At 47.0% G+C, this 15077-nt stretch overlaps 1 non-coding gene across 1 annotated transcript; it reads left to right on the forward strand.

Moving 5' to 3' along the window:
• Positions 1-2157: 2157 nt before the first annotated feature.
• Positions 2158-2276, forward strand: LOC137500688 (5S ribosomal RNA). The gene has a single exon (XR_011018197.1). It is a non-coding gene; the product is annotated as a 5S ribosomal RNA (ribosomal RNA).
• Positions 2277-15077: the final 12801 nt, after the last annotated feature.

The following is a 15077-nucleotide window of genomic DNA, read 5'->3' on the forward strand; positions in this document are numbered from 1 at the left end:
CGATCCCTGTCATCCTAAATTGTCTCCGTCTTGCTAATATCCCCCCCCCCATTCAGATCAACCCAACTGTAAATCAAGATACTACTCAAGTCAATCCTACACCTCCCCCCTCTCCTCTCAAGTCATCATCACAGCTTCACCCTCAAACCCCGGACCCCAATGTCAAACCAAATCAACCATCACTAAATTCCGTTGATAAGGCCTCCCAGACCCGTAAAACACGTCGCAAGCCTACACCTAAGCCCTTGCGCCCTAAACCCACCCCCCTTCCACCCACCCCCCCTCCTCCTCAACCCTCACCCAGCAAACGCACCTCTCTGGTCATCCAGTGTTACAACTGCCTGGAACTGCACCACACTTCTGCGTCGTGCAAGAATTCAACCAGATGCAACAGATGTGGCGGCCCACACCGACACACCGACTGCGAGGTACCGTTTACTCAGGCACGGTGCGCAAACTGCGAGGGTCATCACGCTGCCTCGTATCCTGGGTGCCCTTACATCAAGAAAGCCATCAGGGCCCACTATAGGCACGCCAGACACCTGACTCCGAAAACTCATCCAGCACCACATCTCAACTACCCCACTGTACCTTTCCAGACCAGCCAAGATTTATCCCCTATCTTACAGCTCCTGCTTAACCTGCTACACCCTCACCTGATAACATCAGCCCCGCCAAGCACTTTCGACTGCAAACAAACCACGTAACTTACCCCCCCCCGCCCAAGACATCGCCTGCCCTATCTCCTTCCTCATTTGCGTTCTGATCTTACTAATGTCACAACGTATACCATCTCTCCTGGCCTTGCCCCCTAGCACTAGTTTATTAGATTTGTTAACAGCTTAGCGAAGAGGGGTTTTCATTTCTGACATGATGGACTTGTTCCACCATAGACAGATCGATTTTTCCCCGCTAGCGACTACTCCCTGCTGTCTTCATGTCATCGTCACCGATAAGTAGAGTGGCCGAAGTGTGCCACGGGACTTCCAACTACTAGATATCAACAAAAAAAAAAAAAAAAAAAAAAAAAGGCCCGCAAAATTTACTTTCTAGGAGACATCCGAGACAACCATGCCACCCAAGACAAGCGGAAAGGCAGCCAAGAAAGCCGGCAAGGCCCAGAAGAACATCTCCAAGGGAGACAAGAAGAAGAAGCGCAAGAGGAAGGAAAGCTATGCCATCTACATCTACAAGGTGCTTAAACAGGTACATCCTGATACTGGCATCTCCAGCAAGGCGATGAGCATCATGAACAGCTTTGTCAACGACATCTTCGAGCGCATCGCCGCTGAGGCTTCCCGTCTGGCCCACTACAACAAGCGCTCCACCATCACCAGTCGGGAGATCCAGACTGCCGTCCGCCTCCTGTTGCCCGGTGAGCTGGCCAAGCACGCCGTCAGTGAGGGTACCAAGGCAGTTACCAAATACACCAGCTCCAAGTAAGGTGCCAGGTTTTCTGCCTTGCTGCATTCTTAACAAACGGCCCTTTTCAGGGCCACCACACCTTTAAAAAAAAGAGCAGCATCTGTTAGCCTTGTTATCAACTCCACTCTGATTTTATCTATCTGTCCTACTTCATATACATCGAAAGACAGTGCAAAACATTCAAATCATAAGCTAACGAGGGAAGAACTACTACTACTACTACTACTACTACTGCATTACCTTATTGCTAAAAATCCTCCTGCTTTGTCCTTTACAATGAAAACCAGACCAACCCCCATGGCACTACAGCCCCTAAGCAAGCAGGCTGAGTGTACCTCAAAGCAGCCCTTAGGTCGAGGTAAAATTCCTTTGCCTGGCCGGGAATTGAACCCGGGCCCTCCGGCTACAGCGCCGGCCCCTTCACAACTACCTTCAGTAATTATTATTATTATTATTATTATTATTATTATTATTACAACAACCCTGGACACTTCCCGTGTGGGTGTGTGCGCGCGCCCCAGCGCGCGCGTTTTTTTTTGGGTTAGGTTACGAGAAGTGGGGTTAAGTCGACTTAGGTTACGTTTCGCCGCGGAGCGCGACAACCACCCGCGCCCGCTCCGCGACGGCGATCTCCGAGCACACCCCTGCACCATTGCCAACGCCCCCGCGCCACAAAGACCTCCAGGAAACTCGATTTGCGGTTCGTATGGACGTTTCAAGCTCCGTTCTCTCGCCAACGGCCATACCATGTTGAATACACCGGTTCTCGTCCGATCACCGCAGTTAAGCAACATTGGGCGTGGTCAGTACTTGGATGGGTGACCGCTTGGGAACAGCACGTGCCGTTGGCTCAATTCCCTTTTTACCAAGTTTCCCAGTCCCAGTACGACAACTTACTTTCAACTTTTGCCTCAAGCCAGCAGAAATTGCTTAAATCACGTTTTTTTGTTACGTCTGAAACTTAGCTAGACCTTTTGCTGCTCTTCGACCCCGTGGCTATACAGGAACGAAGCTTAGCGTAGTATTGCATTTCCTCTAAGGTGACCGGCCTAACCTGGCGGCGGCGGCATCTTTATTTTTTAATATTATTATTATTATTATTATTATTATTATTATTATTATTCGTCGTCTCTCTCTCTCTCTCTCTCTCTCTCTCTGTGTGTGTGTGTGTGTGTGTGTGTGTGTGTGTGTGTGTGTGTGTGTGTGTGTGTGTGTGTGTGTGTGTGTGTGTGTGTGTGTGTGTGTGTGTCGACCTAGGGGACCCTTGCTGAGCCTAGCACCGCTTCCAATTACTCGTGCCAGGATTTTAACTTTCGTCCCTCCTATCGTACGTCCCTACGTCTAAACTTGCTGTTCTTATTCTTTTAGGTTAGTGTAGCTTATCCTGCCGGCCTCTTATGGCATATATCATCATTCTACGTCCTATTTCTCCCAATATTAAGATTATTAAAGGGCTGAACGAGGCTTCTAAACTCCCCGCCCACCTTGAAAATCGCGAGGAAGGTGGTTTCCACGCAACGTCATCGACACTGTCGTGATTACAATGAAAGCCATGTCCTAGCAACCGACCGCGGCATTTAGCAGCCCCTCAAAGAGTCGAACAATTTCCTTTTATGTTCTTTCAGGTAAGTAGCTATTCAAATTACGACACGGTTCGGCAATAAGTTACAAGTTTGTAGTACGCTCGTGTCTCTCCCAGGCTTCCTTACGAACGGTAGGGCACCAGTGCAGTACAGTGGCCTACACACAGCCCGTTATCTTCGAAGTGCGTGTGTTCCGATGTAACGTAGTTTTGAAGCCTGGGAACTTGTAAAACTCTTTCATTTCTATCAAAGACGAGACGCCCTTCAAATAAGACTGAGAAGGTAACCTTTTGACGACAAGGGTTAGTTCAAAGAGTCGTGACGTTTTAGGTTAGGTGAAGGGAGGAAAGCACTCGTTTTTGTTGTTTGTACGTCAGCTGACCGATCTTTTGGCAAGTGATAAATTGAGTAGAACGAATCAGAACTCCGTATAGTTACTGTTACCGTCCTAGAATTATAATTAGACCATTCTGAGCCCTACTTGACAGGTTCGACACCGGCTCACTCCCGTGATATTTCGATGGTCTGTAGATATGGGCGCATAAAAAGAACTCCTGCGGGACAAACTTCCGGCACCTCGGCATCTACGAAAGGCATAAAATAATAGTTAACATAACCTTACTAGTACCACCACCACCACCACCACCACCACCACCATTACTGCTACTAATACGACTATTACTTAAGGCAGTAGACAATTTCGAACTCTTGCCTTACCACTACAGGCTAGCGTTCAAGAAAGAAAGAAAGAAAGAAAGAAGTTACCGTTCTTCCCAAGTCAGGTTAGGATTTCTGCATCAGACACGGCTAGGGCTGATCGTGGATCTACTAATACCTAACATGCTAAATTGTGCACGGTTATATCATCACCAGTCGTGAAGTCACAGCTGCATCTTCTAATTACAGGGTAGATGCTACATATTTCGGGCAATATATAACCCAGGTTTGGCTTGGATAACCTAAAAATATTCAGGTACTGGGTCTGGCCTGGTTATATCAAGTGTCACCCTAGATCACCAGGGCTAAGAATCGTTAGGTCTCTGTCATGAATTTAAATGGCTTAGTACCCCTCATTATGGTGTACTTCTCTTCATATTTGAGGGAAGAGGAGTAAAACTTAAAACTTCATTGCCTGTCTTAAACCACCTGCTTTCTTTGGGGTATTGTCTAGCACAAACTTCTAAGGCGACCACATCACCCAGCCCGATGCTCGAATACTGCTTGGGCAGGGGTGTAGGTGGTGGTTAGTGGTTGCAAGAAGGGTCCTGGAAGGGAGGGATAATAAGCCAGTACGCCACTTGCTCTTAAGTCTGTACCTTTCATTATACGGTTTCATTAACTATTTTTCACCTGCTCTGTAGTATGGTACCATTTAGTAAGAGGTCGCTACAGTTTGGCCTAGTACAACCTTCAATGAAATTAGTTTTCAGGAGTGGTTAGGTACCCCTATACTTACTTTCTTTCTTTCTTTCTTTCTTTCTTTCTTAGATTACAAGGTGTCGGTAAAGCAGCTGATCGTTGCTTATGTACAAAAAAATGTTCTTACATAATAATAATAATAATAATAATAAGAAGAAGAAGAAGAAGAAGAAGAACACAAAGGGTCCTTTTCTCTGCTGCTGATTTTTAGCATGAAGGACAGAGGCTGTCATGATGATGATTACCGAGTGATACCGTTAAGCTAAAACCCAGTAGGGGATTAATATTAACAGCAGGGAACGTTGTGCAGAATCATTCAGTAAAGATGTAATGGAAGGGGGGGGGGGGGAGGGCGTTCAGTATAATACACCATCAACCCAAGTACAGTGCATATTTAGCTTTTTTCGCAGGAGTGCTCTCTGTACCTTTATTTGGCCCTACAACTTGTCTCACCAAGTGAAGGAGATCTTACACTTAGTTACTGTACTGTATTGTACTGTACTGTACTTAATTTCACGCTGACCTCAACTGCTAGTAGGATACGCACGTCGAACCATGCAGAAACCTGCACGATTTCAAACGACTGCCGACTAGATAGCGACTAGGCCGAAGAAAGAAAGGGCATCTTATAAGTCGAGAGCGACAATTCATTTTCGAGGTTAGGGTTACCGCATGGTTCTCTTAGCCAAAGAAATAATGAAACCATTTTGCGAGTAAAAACTGATGTTACCTGAATTTTGGATACAGTTATTACTACTACCATCATCATCATCATCATCATCATCATCGTCATACGCTACTCTGTATGATGAAAGTGGGTAGCAAGATCGAGTCTCGGCGCGATCAGTTGGCTTCAAATTCTGCTTCACCTCGTTCAGAGTATACATATTCAAGGTAAAAACACTAGCTTCTCTCAAAAAAATAAACTCCTATTGAAGGGTCATTAAACACAACTTCAAATTCTTCTTCTTCTTCTTCTTCTTCTTCTTCTTCTTCTTCTTCTTCTTCTTATTATTATTTTCCTTTTTCTCTCTCTTTCTTTCTTTCTTTCTTTCCTTCTTTCTATCTTTCTTTCTTTCAGGAACATTTAAGTGAGATGTTAGCTGTATATATACACTCTCCTCTCAAATGAGTGTTGCAGCACCTCAAACCTTTACATTTTTTCCTTGTAGGTTGTGGCAACGTCTTGCAGAGAAGTTTGTTGGGAAACCATGGTCCTCCTTCCTTCCTTCCTTCCTTCCTTCCTTCCTTCCTTCCTTCCTTCCTTTCAATAAATCTGCTGAGTTGCTGTCTTAAAGGTTCTCTCATCCTAAAGAAATTTGACCGAAGGTAAGGGATGTTGCCAGGTCTATCAAACTGACAGACTTATCATCTCCTGGTACAGGAAATCTGTTCTGTGAAGAGTCTGGTGTGACTGCCCCTTCCTCCGTCACGGTGTTCTCGATCCTGCCTTCGCAACCCACTGGAGGCAGTAAGATACGGCTCACAATGCCTCCATCCAGCAGGCGAGGGGTGAAGCCTCTCCTGAGGCGGTACAGGCTCTGTAGCGAACTGGAAATTTAATTATGCCCTAAGAAACATCTAGAGGTTCCCTTGGGCAGGCTGTCCCTTTTCCCAACCTGAGCTTTCGACCCCCGACAGGGGCTGAAAGCTGCTGGATGTGAGAGACTGTACAGAGTTGAGGGCCTTATAAATAGAGGCCTAAAGGCTAGGACTTTACGAGATTGGCGCTACCAGCAGGAAAGCAGGAGTCGAACGAGTCATGGAGGCTAGCTTCTAACTTATGTCCTTTATCCTGTAGGTCCTTTCAAGCAAAGCTACAAGAGGCAGATTACAGCAGGTCTGCTTCACTCTGTGGAAAACTACCTAAAGGCTGACTTGCCTTTGCTCTCACTCGGAAGGGGTTAGAGCCTGAGGATGGCCGTTCAGCTCCATTGCTAGAGGAAGGATTGGGCTTCCTTCAGGTAAGAGGGGGTCACTCCCGGGGGCGTCGCGACGACGACGGCCGCACAGTGTGCCGAATCCCCGATCTAGGTGGAAAAAATTAATAACGTCCTTAATAGTCCTGGGATCCTATTAAAAGTTGGCACTATACCGTTTTCGAGGTCGCTGAATTCATATCTGGCATCGTCTAAAGTGTACGATGTTCGGGGGTAAATATATAGGGGTGAGGGGCAAGGGGAGGTTTAAAAAATGACCGAAAGTAACAAAAGAATCGTCCATTTACGGGAGTAAAAACACGATTTGGATGTGTATATTATAGTTTATAACAGTGGTAAACATACTATTTCAAACTGGATAAAATATGAATAACAATGAGAATTTCAGTCCAGTATTCTTGTTACACCTTATTTGAGGGAATAGACGAAGGCATTGTATGTAAATTCTTCCAGATTGAAAACATATTTTAAATACGTAGTTTTAGTAAAACACACCTTACACACGAAAACAATATTATATATATTATATTTCCATATAAAAAGGTTAAGATTACACTCAGAAACATTTCATAAAAAACGTGAAAGGATCATATTACAGTATTTGCAAGTAATTGTCTCATCAATCTCATCCTGTTCATAATAACAACATGTCCAATGTTCAATCGTCCCCTGATTCGTCTGTAGAGTCCAGAGAATCGTAGTCGTTGCTATACTGGTCATCTTAATTTGATGTGAAAGGATCTTGGGAGTCAGTATGTAACTCAATAGCTTCCATAGGTAGAATACCAGGAGTTTTACGTGGCATTGTTCGGTACTTGTTTATTAAGGGATTTGATATAATCAACAACATCTTAAGCTGCTACATTTTCGAGTATGAAGTTCACGAAACCTCCGACAATCTTTATTTCTAGCTTCTTGAGCTTCTTCAGATAAAGTTCTTATTGGCACAAGAAAATGTTTAATTACTTGAGTAATGTGTACTAATATGGTATGCACAGTTACGGGCATATAATTCCATGGATATAGTTTGACATACAAAGACGCAGTTTGCGCACGAAATTCTTTGAATTTATTCACATTTATTTCAGAGCCAGAAGAAAGAGCAGCTAGTAATACACGATATCGTTTTATTAAGCCTTCATCTTTTCCCGCTTGATCGAAAAGAATCTTCAGCAGCAAACGCGACTTCCTCCAAATTACGCGATTCGGTAATATCACAAACATCTTGCTTCTTCGTCTTTATGGAAGAGTCCTTAAATTCCTTAGGGTGACGGCCGGCTTTGTTAGGTACACAACTTGTTTTTGGATCATACGCTGGATCAATGTCGCCTTGTTCACTTAACACTATGAAATCCGTCACATTTCCCTAATCACCGAATTTTTCTCGGAATCGTTCTCTTCTTCCTGCACTCTCCCATTTTTGTTGATATTACGGGATATCAATTTAATTTTGTTTCTTAGCTCCAGAAATTGAGTGTCAGTAAGATTTGTAGGCTCTAATTTATCCATAACATATTGCAATATGATTTCTAAATGCCCCTTTTTACGACAGGACCGCCACGCGTTGAAATATTCTTCTCGCGGTAACGCCCACATAGTCACTGAAAATATGAAAATAAACCATCATGCACATTCGTGCGCAACCAAAACACTACAGATCCTGAATCTACATTAAATTTCCCATCGAATGACGTTTAAAGTAAAGTGGCACTATGAGGCACTCATAAAGTTTTTTTCGAGCAAATCGTAAAAACAATCTAATTTTCTACAACTGCTTCCTTTTACAACGCACTGTAAATAACTTGTTTACTGCAGAACGCTTGTATTATGCTTAAAATGAGAACACATACCTCTTTTCACTATTCCATGAACCACAGAATACAACACCTCGTTGAACTTACTAGAAACACAACGTTCGGTTCTCTCCGACACCTCCTATCAACTGAGTTGATAACTGCAAGAAAGATGTTTCAGCACCTGTCCCCTCCATCCTACGTACCAGAAAGCGAAAAGAAAGACTGAAGGTCAACATCTGGTTTGTTTACTATCGAATGAGCCAGGTTGCTCTTTGATTGGCGACAGTGAATTTTTTCCACCTAGATATGGGATTCGACACACTGTGGGCCGCCCCTAAACGTCGGCATGGAGAGGCGGCTGGTGAAATGCTGCCCATCGAACGCACCTCCATCAGGACACCCGAATCAAGGTGACGAGTACTTCTGCCACCTGAGGAGCAGCGTCAAACCTTTGACTATCCCTTCCTAACCGAACCCTGATTGTAACCCACCCCTTAAAGACGCAGGGAGCACGAGAAAGGAGCTAGGAAGCACGTCCCCAACTTGTCGCCGCGCAACCCACCCGACAGCCAGCCACTGCTGTTTCCTGCGCGGTCCGAGTAGCCTGATACACTCAGATAACCAGGGGAGTGCGCGAACAACAACACACACATTCCAAGCTTATGCTCTGAGCAGTCAACATCGCCAGAGAGCCCAGCCACCGAGCGAGTACCCTGCCAACCGACAGCGCTTTGCCGTCTCCCGCTAGCTACTCTCGCCTTCGGTACTAAAGTACTGCTCCCCGCCGCTTGGAGCGCTCCACCGAGCTTTCCTGCTAAGCGAGCCCGGCTCGCCCTCCAGCCACCGACCGCCAGCCGCAACAAGATTTGCCCGGCAACGGCCGCCATCTTGTCGTCCACAGCCGTTCCCAGCGCGGTCCGACTTTTCGGATATACTCCAACGAGTCCTTCTGCGGTCGCCATCAGTCACCCAGCTACCTCCAGACCATTACAGTCCGCCTGCCTTGTGCGGGCACACTAAAGAAGCCTGATAAAGAAAAAGAGCTTTTGTCTAGCACACAGTTTGGTTGCCTGCTCGTGACTTGTCCCGGTGCGACCCGGCAAAACTACACCTGGCACGACTGGTACCTGCTGTGTGCACCCTAATAGGCGATTGGTCCTCCACGGAGTTTGACCGTTCCAGTGCTTCTTTTTTCCCAACCCACCTGCCAAGTCTGACAATACCAGTAAGGAATATGGATAACCCTGGTGGATTGAGTAGCTGGGGCCCATATTCCGATTTCGCCCAGCCCCTGAACGTTACCTTCAACCACCAATTAAAGCACGATCAAACCAACTACTTTATAATAGCCTGCCCCAACCTTGACAACCTACCCTCCTTCAGGAAAATGCTCGCCTCAAAATTCCGACCCTGCACCCACCTCATCCATAGCATCAGGGAAGAAACCCACCTCATCCACCGCACCCAAAAACATGCAGTATTCTTCTTCCTATTCACCAACCACCCTTCCAATAACCAAGCAATAGCCGACATTCTCACCAGCAACAAACTCCAGTACCAATTCCGTGAAAACCAACCCACCCCCACGGCGCAAGAAGAAACTTCTGAGGAAGAGACTGAATCATCCGAGGAAGAGGCAGAAGAAGAGGAGGAACAGCACGATTTTGAGCACCCCTTCCGCTACATCAGACACGATTCTCCATTCCCCACTTCGCAAAAATGTGACATCCTTCTACTACCCCTAACTTCTCCAGGCCCCATACCACTTTCCCGTAAAATCATCATTGAAACTATCCAGCCCTTCATCCGTAAATTCATTGCAGTTATTGAGGAAACACACAACTGTCACCTCCTCATCACCCCCATCAGGAATAAATTCATCCCAGATATAATTAATATTTTACTAAAGGCAGGTATCCCAACTCCAATCCTAATCCATCCTGTACCCACCGAAACCATAGAATCATCCTCCCAAACGTACCCTCCTCTTCCCCCCCCTCTCCCTCCTCCAACCACCACCACCAAGAACACTCAGACAGACGGGACAGAGGCAGAAACTACCCAGGAAACAGCCTCTAGTCCACTCGCAAACACTGACACACAACAGACCCCTCCCCTCCCCCCCCAAACAACCACCGAGCCCGGGCGTGGGATCTCATCAGTCTCACCACCGAGCACGGAAACACTGCACAAATACACTCAGACTAGGAGCAGGCGTAAAAAACCTGCTCCCAAGTCCAAGCACACACCAACACCTCACACAACTACAGAAACTCGAACCCGTCCCCCCCCCAGACCCACACTTGTAACTCAGTGCTTTAACTGCCTCAAACTCCATCACTCAGCTGCCAATTGCACTGAACCCACCCGCTGCAACAGATGTGGTGGTTCCCACCGTCACACTGTCTGCACGGTCCCACGGAACGAGGCTAAGTGTGCTAACTGTCAAGGCGGCCACGCCGCCTCTTTCCCTGGATGCCCCTTCATTAAAAAGGCAGTCAAAGCACATCACAAACATTCACGGCACCTATTCACACGCAGTACACCAGTCTCTCCTCAGTCGACCCCAGTACCCACCCAGTCGAACCCAGTACCTACCACCCCAGAACAACCCATCCAAATAAACCAGGACATCTCTACCCTCATCCATCTACTACTACTCAAACTCCTTACACCCCAGAATCAGCCCACAATTCCCATGCCCACTAGACAGCTTATCATTAACTAATCCCCCCCCCTCCCGCCAAGAAGAACCACCAAGCAATTGTCCTCACTTCCAAAGCACTGGAACTCGAGTACAGCCGAGGCGGTGTGCCAACAACTGCACATATCAGATGCTCACTACTTTCCAAATTTAACACCTAATGCTGTTCTTTACATAACACCCGCAATAGCTGCTATTTTACAACACAAAATAGTATGCTGCGACAGTAAATACGATGTAGCGTTGCAAACTTCTGAAAGCAACACTAGCTATGCAAGCCCTATAATCAGGGCAAGCAACATCGTATACACAAACTGTGCTAGCCATGATCACGGAATGTCACGTTTTCCCCGGCCAAATTAACACACTCACAACACTACTACTCAGACGCACAACACTCACACACACACATACACACAAGCACACACACAGACAGTTAAGCAACATTGGGAATGGTCACCCACTGGATGGGTGACCAAAACACATACGCACACAGAAACCCACTATAATAATGAACCTAACACATAACTGATCAATTATACACATAAAGAAAAATCACACAACAGTCAACAACACATAAAAGCCGACAGAGGAGCGCGGAACAGCGCACCGGTATCGGCACCTCACAAACCATCTATCTCTACGGAGATAGGTGGAACATACGGATGACCAGGGCGTGCGCGAACAACATCATCATCAACACTCGAACACTCGAACACTCACACTCGCCGTGCAGCCACGCTAGAGAGCGCATCGGAGAGACCAGCCACGACGCCTGGTACTGGTTACCCAGACACCCAGCACACAGCCCGTCAAGAGGAGCTCACCGCCGCTAGCACTCGCTAGCCCTGTACAGCCAAGAAGAAGCCCGCCTAGTTGCCAGCATCGCCGCTAGCGCTCGCTAGCTGCGCCCAGCTAAGAAGACAACTGCAGTAAACGGTCACTTTAGTGGCCACAGAGCATATTTGTCTATACAGCTTGGTGTCCTGTGCGCGTGTCTTGCCTGTGGCGTAATCCACGTATAAAAAACTAGCCTGACACGACACAGGCAACAAGTTGAAATACCCAGCCTGGTCCGCTACTGCGTTTGACCATTCCAGTATTTCATCCTCACCTCTCCCAGCCTCAACCAATAAATCCCAACCAAGAAAAATCCCGCCATGCCCAACAAGCCACGATCAAGGAACAAGTCCGGTGGATCGAGTAGCTGGACCTCTGTTCCACGCCCTCCTAGTAGTTATCAAACCAGGAGCAATACGTCCCGAAACCGTTCCACCCCTAACCGCAGCCCCGCCTCGCAGCCCTCTTACAGCCTACCGTCCCCAGCTCTCTCTCCCATACCAGAGCCCCAGTCAAGCTACGATCCCTCGTTAGACGAGGAAGACGCTTTTGAAGGCCCTTTCTTCTTTCATAACAGTAAGTTTCCAAGCCCTCCTCCCCCCGAAATCAAGATAATTGTCATCCCCCTTTACGTCATTGGAGACGTGTCCCAGAACCGCGTCACAATCCTTGGCGCTATCAAGCATCTCATTGAAACCCACACAGCCGGAATAGAGGAGACTGACAACCATATTCTAATGATCACCCCACTCCCGGAACATCTCACCCTCATCTTGGACATCCTTCTCTCGTTAAAGGACGTCCCCAAGCCATTGGTTCTGCACCCACTTGACTCACATCCTGACCACAAATCTGAAGACAAAATCCCAACAGCTGACGAGGAGGAAGAAGAAGAAGAAGACAACGCAGAAGAAGAAGAAGAAGAAGAAGAAGAAGAAGAAGAAGAAGAAGAAACCACAATAGAAGACCCTCCTGTCTGGGACTGTGGCGTTCAAACCGATTCCCCTCCGTCCCTTGTGGACACCTGCTCTCAAACCGACCCTAAAATATCTTACCCATCAGCCACCACACATGTCCAGACTGACCCTGAATTTTCCAACTCTTCAGCTACCACGCATATCCAGATTGATCCGGAAAAAACAAAAAATTCTCCAATCACACCAGCCATAGAACCGGAGGCACCCCCTCCTGCAACCTTAAGCACTGCCACCCCCAATCCAAGGAGGACCTCACCTCGCCATAAGCCTACTAGTATAATCATGTGTTATAACTGTCTCCAACTGCATCACACAGCTGCCAACTGCACAAACAAGGTTCGCTGTAATAGGTGTGGAGACCACCATCACTCCACCTGCCCAGTCCCTAGAAAGGAGGCCATATGCGCAAACTGCAAGGGCAACCATGCTGCATCCTATCCTGGGTGTCCCTTCCTGAAAAAGGCACTCAAGGCCCAGCATATTGCAAATAAGCACTTACGTCACCAGCAACCTACCACCCAACCGCAACAACCTTCACTACTCAGCCTAAAGATCCCACCACCTCCCGCCTACAACCTACCACCGCAACTCAACACACCTGCCATAGAGCTACTTAAATGCCTCCTAACTCTCCTCACCACTACAGCAACATAAAGCCATCATCTCCCACGTCCAAAACTTTTTCACCTAACTACTGTATATAATCAATCCCAAATCGAACCTGTCCTAACCTTTTGAAATACTGGAAGGTAGGGCTGAAATTACAATGCCACAAGATGGCATAGTCGAAAACTGCAGAGAAGACCCAACGGAAGAACGAGGAAAACACGTTGAAACAAGCAACTCACCAACCAGTTGGCATGGGACAAAGGACCCAGAAAGGTCGGCGGTCCCAAAAGATTAAAACAAAAACCACGCGACCCCCCTTCGGGGGGTCACGTGGTCTCGTACACAGTCTGGAGCGCGAACACATTCTCATCGTGACCATGGCTGACACAGCAACAGCATCAGCAGCATCTGCACCCGCCTCGGCTCCGGCCCAGGCGTCGCCCAAGAAGAGCAAGGCTTCTGCATCGAAGAAACCTCGCACCAAGCCTGCCCATCCGAAAACCTCCGAGATGGTGGGCAGTGCCATCAAGAGCCTAAAGGAACGAGGTGGATCTTCTCTGCAGGCTATCAAGAAGTACATCTCTGCCAACTACAAGGTGGACTCTGAGAAGCTGGCCCCTTTCATCAAGAAGTACCTGAAATCTGCCGTGGCTTCCGGAGAGCTGGTCCAGACCAAGGGGAAGGGAGCTTCAGGTTCCTTCAAGCTCGCTTCGGCTGCCAAGCCGGAGAAGGCCAGCGCAGCCCCTGTCAAGCGGTCCGCTGCCCCCAAGGAGAAGCGCATCCCCAAGGCGAAGAAGGCTGGTGGAGCCAAGGCTGCAGCCAAGAAAGCCATTTCCAAAAAGCCTGCTGAGAAGAAGAAGGCCGCTCCTGCTCCCAAACCCAAGCAGAAGGCTCCTTCCAAGGCTAAGAAGGCCGCCAAGGTGCCCACTAAGAAACCTAAGGCACCTAAGCCTAAAAAGGCCGCTAAGCCCAAGGCCTCGCCTAAAAAGGCACCAGCAAAAAGGAAGTGAGGACATTTCATGTTCTTGCTTCCTTCTACACGCACCTCTTGCTCTCGTAGGAGCAGAGGAAAAACGGCCCTTATCAGGGCCATCAATTTTATTCCCCAAGAGAGCATATTATGTCAGTCACTGTCCAAGGCTGGAACCCTGGCCTCTCCTATCTCTGCCTCCTAAACAGGCTAGTTTGTCTCATTGCGGGGCGACTCACTCTTCGAATTTCATTATTATTGTACTTAACTACATTTTTCTTTATCCTTACTTACTGCACTTTTGCTGTTGTTGTTATTATTATTATTATTATTGTACCGGGCGGTACACCTCTACTCTGTTTATTTAAAAGTTGCGCCAGTTGAAACTCCTCTTCTGGAGGAAGGTTGAACTTTATCTATTCTATTAATTCTCTACCTTCTCAGAAGATGTCACCACGTGGAAAATTTTGAGTTTTTGAACTGTGTCACTTTTGATGTGTTTTTGTTTCGCTTGAAGTAAGAAGTGGGAACTTTCTCTTCTAGAGGACACTACTGAAGAATTACAATAGTGCAACCTAGTGCGAAATCAAAGAACTATTTTGTTGGAGAAATTTTTATTTCAAAAGTTTGTTTCTTGTTAAATTTCTTTCTGTTATTGTTTAAGTTGGCTGTATACCCCTCTTTTTCCCCTTAGTTTGGATCTAGCCAATCCCGAATTTCTTTAATTAATTTTCCACCAATAATGTGTTTCTTTTTCCTCTATGTAGGGGTTTCTTTTCCCGAACCAATAAAGATTTTGTGGGAGGGTGTTTTA

Source organism: Anabrus simplex, chromosome 4 (assembly GCF_040414725.1).
Source record: "Anabrus simplex isolate iqAnaSimp1 chromosome 4, ASM4041472v1, whole genome shotgun sequence".
NCBI lineage: Eukaryota > Metazoa > Arthropoda > Insecta > Orthoptera > Tettigoniidae > Anabrus > Anabrus simplex.